Source organism: Nicotiana attenuata, unplaced genomic scaffold, assembly GCF_001879085.1.
Source record: "Nicotiana attenuata strain UT unplaced genomic scaffold, NIATTr2, whole genome shotgun sequence".
Lineage (NCBI taxonomy): Eukaryota > Viridiplantae > Streptophyta > Magnoliopsida > Solanales > Solanaceae > Nicotiana > Nicotiana attenuata.
Window position 1 is genome coordinate 387,120 of NW_017670780.1, and position 6,573 is coordinate 393,692.

Consider the following 6,573-nt stretch of genomic DNA (forward strand, 5'->3'; position numbering starts at 1 on the left):
GGAATACAGGTGACAATTCCAATTCGGATGGCAATTCTAACTCATAAGCAACATGTCCAATTCGTCGAAGAATATTGTACGGCCTGATATACTGCGGACTCGGCTTACCTTCTTTTTAAAACGCATAACACCCTTCATCGGTGAGATCCTCAAGAAAACTCAATCACCAACCTCAACCTCCAGATCACGATGTCGCAAATCAGAATAAGACTTTTGCCTGCTTTGAGCCGTCCTCAGCCATTCTTGTATCACTTTCACCTTCTCAATGGCTTGGTGAATCAAATCTGGCCCATATAATTCTGTTTCGCCGAATTTGAACCATCCAACTAGTGATCTACATCTCCTCCCCTACATTGCCTCATACGAGGCCATTTTAATACTCGAATAGTATCTATTATTGTAGGCAAATTCTATGAGTGGAAGATGGTCATCCCAATTCCCCTCGAAATCTGGAACACATGCTCGTAGCATATCTTCGAGTGTGAGAATGGTATGTTCAGCCTATCCATCAGTCTGCGGATGGAATGCAGTGTTGAGATTCACTTATGTGCCTAAACCCTTCTGAAAAGACCTCCAAAAGTTAGCTGTAAATTGAGCTCCTTGATCTGATATAATACATACTGGCACACCATGAAGCCTAACAATCTCCTTGTTATAGAACGTCGCATAATCTTCAATCGTGTAAGTTGTCTTAACTAGCAGAAAATGGGACAATTTTGTAGGTCGATCAACTATCACCCAGATGGAGTCAAACTTATGATAAGAGCAAGGTAATCCAATAATGAAGTCCATATTGATAACCTCCCATTTCCAGGTCGGAATCTCTATATTCTGAATCAATCCACCGGGTTTCTGATGCTCGATCTTTACTTATTGACAATTAGGACACTAGGCTACAAATTCAGCAATAGACTTCTTCATGTTATCCCACTAATACAGCTCCTTAACATCATGATACATCTTTGTCGATCCAAGATCGATGGAATATCGGGGCTAATAAAACTCAATCATAACCTTTTCTCGCAACCCTAACACATTAGGCACACATAATCGGCCCTAACATCTTAGTGCCCCATCTCCTCCGATCTCAAAAGTTGTAATCTTACGCTACTGAATGCCCTCCCTTAATTGTACTAAGGTAGGATCTTCGTATTGTTGTGTTTTTACCTCGGTTACCAAAGATAATTCTGATGTATTCTGTACAATAACACCTCGATCATCAGAGTCTAACAATCTGATTCTCATATTGGCCAGCTGATGAAGCTCTTTAGTCAACCCTTGTCTACCTGCCTTAATGTGTACTAAGCTTCCCATTGACTTATGGCTGAGGGCGCCTGCCACAACATTGGCTTTACCTGGATGGCACAATATCTCGACATCGTAGTCTTTCAGTAATTCAAGCCACCTATGTTGCCTCAAATTCAACTCCTTCTGCTTGAAGATGTATTGTAAACTTTTGTGATCTGTGTAGATGTCAAAATAGACGCTATATAAATAGTGTCGCTATATCTTCAAAGCATATATTACTGCAACCAATTCAAATCATGAGTCGGGTAATTCTTTTCATATTTCTTCAATTGTCTCGATGCATAAGCAATCACCTTCCTTGTTTCATCAATACGCACCCCAAGCCTTTACTTGGCGTCACAATATACCACATAACCTTATGTTTCTTCTGGGAGAGTGAGCACTGGCGCGAATGTCAATCGATTCTTTAGCTCATAAAACTACGTTCACAAACGTCAGACCACCGGAACTTGGGAGCTTTCTGTATTAACTTAGTCAGTGGTGCTGATATAGAGGAAAACCCTTCTACAAATTGCCTATGATATCCTGTTACCCTAGGAAGATACGGACTTCTGACAGTGTTGTAGGTCTCGGCCAATTCTTCACTGCATCGATCTTCTAAGTGTCGACACTAATACCCTTATCAGATATCACATGGCCAAGGAATGCTACTGAGTTCATCCAGAATTCATATTTCTAAAGCTTAGCATATAACTTACGATCCTGAAGGGTCGGTGATACTCTCCACAAGTGGCCCGCATATTCTGCCTCCGAACGAGAATACACGAGAATGTCATCAATGAATACGATCACGAACACGTCAAGATATGGTCTGAATACATCATTCATGAGATCCATAAATGCTGCTTAGGCATTTGTTAGCCCGAAAGACATCACCAAGAACTCAAAGTGCCCATATCTTGTTTGGAAGGTCGTCTTCGGAATATCCTTCTCCTTAACCCTCACCTGATGATACCCTGAACGTAATTCAATCTTTGAGAAATACTTGGCACCCTGGAGTTGGTCAAACAGGTCGCCAATCCTTGGAAATGGATACTTGTTCTTTATAGTAACCTTATTCAACTATCGATAATCGATACACTTCCTTAACGACTAGTCTTTCTTCCGCACGAACAACACTGGCACACCCCAAGGTGAAGTACTAGGACTAATGAAGCCCTTTTCCATCAAATCCTTCAACTGCGTCTTTAACTCTCGCAACTCTACTGGTTCCATCCTGTATGGAGGGATAGATATCGGTTGAGTGTCAGGCAACACATCAATGCTAAACTTAATATCCTTTTCAGGAGGAAGGCCTAGGAGTTCATCTGGGAAAACGTCTAGAAATTCATTGACCACGGAGATTGATTATAGAGTAGGCAGTTTCGCCTCCGCATCCCTAACGCGAACGAGATGATAAATGTGACCTTTTGAGATCATCTTCATATCCTTAATATAGGAAGTAAACCTATCTTTCGGCATAGCAATGTTCTTTCATTCAATGACGGGTGTCACACCTCATTTTTTACACACCTACCCCGAAGGATAATGTATAAGGGAGTTTTTCCATTTAAAGTGACATTATTCGAAATGGAATTATTTTGTTTATTTTTAGAGTCGCCACTTGGGAAAGGATTGGCTTTTGGTGTCCCAAGTCACTGGTTTAACTTAAATCCCAAATCGAGGAAAATTGTCGACTTCTCAATTGGAGTCTGCGAACCAGAAATTCTGAATAAGGAATTCTGTTGACCCGAGGGAAGGTGTTAGGCACCCCCGGATCCCGTGGTTCTAGCACGGTCGCTTAAATTATTATAAATGGCTAAAAATCCGGTTTTTATACATGTTCAAACCTATAGTGCAATTTTATAAATTTGCTTAACCGCTTTTAATTAGTTTTTTTTTTTTTATGAAAGTGAACGCCGTTTAAGAGCGTGTTTTTGGATCACGTCACATGAAATGCACCCGGATCCTCAACACCTCTTATTCAACGTTTTGGAATTTGGATTTGGGTCGCATGAAATGCACACCCGTATTTAAGAAGGTAAAATTTTTAAAAGCGCGCCTAAAGTGGCTAGCGTCTTATTAACTTTGCGGGAAGCCATGAAAATTCGCTAAATGGCATGTCCCGAATTTCTAAAATATTTTTAATAAAGCATTTAATGAGGGCCCCGCAATTTATTTGCATTTTTAATTTTGGTCGAGGCTCGTCCCACCTTTTTATTTAAAGGTCAATCCTAAAGTAACTATTGTTTTTAGTACGGAATGTCTCTAAAGGGCCCTAATTGGTTAACAATACGGATTGCTATTAATTAAAGTAATTAAGGACTTCGGGCCTCAAGTTCAAGTCCACACTTGAACAAGAGGCAAACCTCTTAACTCAAGCATGCTACTTAAGTAGAAGGCCCACATCCTACCACTTAATTATTAATGGGCCATGCAATTATCATTTTGTTCGGCATGGCACACCTCGAGTTATTCTAGCCAAAAGGTTTTTAAAACTAGTCCATGAGGGCCATGGGTTTTGGGATTTTATTTGGCATGGCACGCCTCAAATTATTTTTAAAACTACGGATGTTCAAAGATTATTATTCTAGACTACTCATTGAGATTAGCATGTAGAATGAATTCTAGACTATCAAATATAAAGAAAAACATCTCAGACTTCCAACAGATTCACCTGCAAGTAGTTTTGGTAGGCACCATAATATAAGTTATTGTAAGGTGCCATGCATATGACTAGTTGATAATTTAACAAACGAGAGCATGCAGAATGAATTCTGCCCTTTTTAAAGGAAGTTAGCATAATCAATCAGTGAGGTTGGAACTAACAGAATGAGGCGCTAATCATGCCTAACTTCAACTTGGATGAAATTCACATTGTATTAAGCTCAACTTATAAAATGCCAAATGACACATCAACCAACTTTCCAAACTAGCAATTACCAATTTTCTTTTGCCTTTTCCAAAACAAACTATAATAAACACTCAACATTGAATTTACATAAACGTTCTTTCTGTGCCTTATGGGTGCTTTGGCTACTTAAATTTAGCAAGTTACACCCTATGATTAAAAGAAAAGAAAACTGACCTTAAATTGGATACACAACTAGAAGAGAAATTTTGATCTTACTATGACAATGATTGGCGTAAGCAGCAGCAGACAAAAACGACAAAATTAAGCTTGTGGAATTGAATTACTATAATCAAAAAATGACGCCATCTAAACTCTTTTGGTGGATTACTTAACTCACGTCTAATATGCTCGATATCATGGAACAGCACAAGTTTGTGAAATTGAAATCAAACAAAGATATTTCATAACACCTTGGGAGGTTACTGATTCATAAAAAAACATAGCAATCGAACTCAAGTAAGAGCCATCCAACAAATTCAGAAGCAATTCCAATCAATTCATCAATATACTTGAACAAGAGTATAGAAGATTCAATGTGCACCTTAGAAGCAGGATAAACGGAGAAAACAATAGCCGAATGAAGGCTAATGGAAGTACGGAGCTCGGCAGATCCCAAAGCAACAGAGAACCAGAAGTGAACAATAATCAACGGGCCAAACTTTTAGCAAATTCTCTTTTCAACTTTTATTCATGGATATGTCTCTCAATACAACCTCAAAGCCAAACGGACAGCAAACTCGGACCAAATTGGACCCGCAAATCTCAACAGCAAATTCGACAGCTAATCGGGAGCTCAACCCTGAACTGAATCAGCGGCGAAATTCAACAGCAATCAACAGAGTTTGACCCGGAACATTTTTAATGAAATTCCCTTTTGAATCTCGTTCTTCTTTTGGTTTTTTGTTCTGATTTTGAGCTTATTGTGTTATAGATCTAGAATCTGAGATTCAAAATTAAGGCTGCTTCTATGAGTCTAAATGTGTGAGTGTGCGCGCTTAAACTACAGAGAATGGGAAGAAGAACGTGACACCATGGGAGCTCTGTTGTTTTCTGAAAAATGAGAGAGGAGGAAGAAGTTCAGGAGCGCCCTTTTTTCCTAGATGGAGGGGTCTCTCCTTCTCCAGATATTCTGATCTCTTCTTAGGTCTATAAGGTTTAATTAAAGAAGGGGGAAGTGGGTTGGCGGGTCGGGTCGTGGGTTGGCGGGTTTTGGGGCTTGGGTTTGTAGAGAGGGGAGTGTTGGGCTGAAGGGAATTAAAAGATTAGGCCCAAAATTGGTCCTCTTCAACTTCTTTCTTTTTTCTTCTTTTCTTTTTTTTTTTTTAAAATCATAAAAATGTAAAATTGAGCTATTTTTTGTGATTTTCAAATTTTTATAAAGCAAATACTACCAATTAATCCTAAAAATATAGAAATAAAGCCTAAATGTCATGCGTGATATTTTTGGTATTTTTCATGATTTAAATAAAACTTAAACATACAAGAAAAATGCAAACAATTAATAAAATCTATAAAAATTCTTAAAAATGGTAAATAACTAAGAAAAATCTATTTTCTTGGATTTTGTAGGAGTATTTGATATTGGGCAAAAATCACGTGCTTACAACGGGTTCACCGGGAAACTGAAACCTAACCATCTTCGTACGACAATCAACGTTTGCATAGCATAAGGCCAACCAGTTCGTTCCCATTATCACATCGAAATCAACCATTTATAACTCAAATAGATTCACTGAGTTTTGACGACTACAAATCATCACTATGCAACCTCTATATACCCTTCTAATAATCATAGAATCTCCTATCGGAGTGGATACCGCAAGTGGTTTACTTATCAATTCAGGTTCAATGCCAAACTTATTAGCCACAAAGGGTGTACTATATGTAGATCCCGGATCAATCAGTGCATACACATCATAAGAAAACACAGACAATATACCTGTAACAACATCCGGATATGACTCGAGATCCTGTCGACCTAATAGAGCATAGGTTCGATTTTGAGTACCGCTTGAACTCTACACTGCACCTCTGCCTCTACCACAACCTGTCGACTACTGAAAACCTCGTGTTGGAGGTCGAACTGATGAGGAAGAACTAGACACAGATCCAGCCGACTAAACCATACCACTGGCTCCTCTATTAGGACAATCCCCTATTATATGGCCAGGTTGTCCGCAAGAGTAGAACGCATCAGAACCTTGACGGCACAGTCCAAAGTGGGAATTGCCGCACTGATCACAACGATGTGTTAGGGGTCTCGTCTGACTAGTATCCCTATGATATTGCGATCCTGATGCCTGCATACTCTAACCAAGACCAGAATAGATAAATCAATCATACCGAGGCCTCTAAAACTGTAGAGGAGCACT

At 39.2% G+C, this 6,573-nt stretch overlaps 1 long non-coding RNA gene across 1 annotated transcript in view; it reads right to left on the reverse strand.

The window, feature by feature from the left end:
• The window catches only part of LOC109243261, a 7,956-nt gene extending 2,637 nt beyond the window's left edge, over positions 1-5,319 (reverse strand). Inside the window, exon 1 of the long non-coding RNA XR_002070532.1 lies at positions 4,743-5,319. This is a non-coding gene — a long non-coding RNA (uncharacterized LOC109243261). The remainder of the gene's footprint in view (positions 1-4,742) is intronic.
• Positions 5,320-6,573: the final 1,254 nt, after the last annotated feature.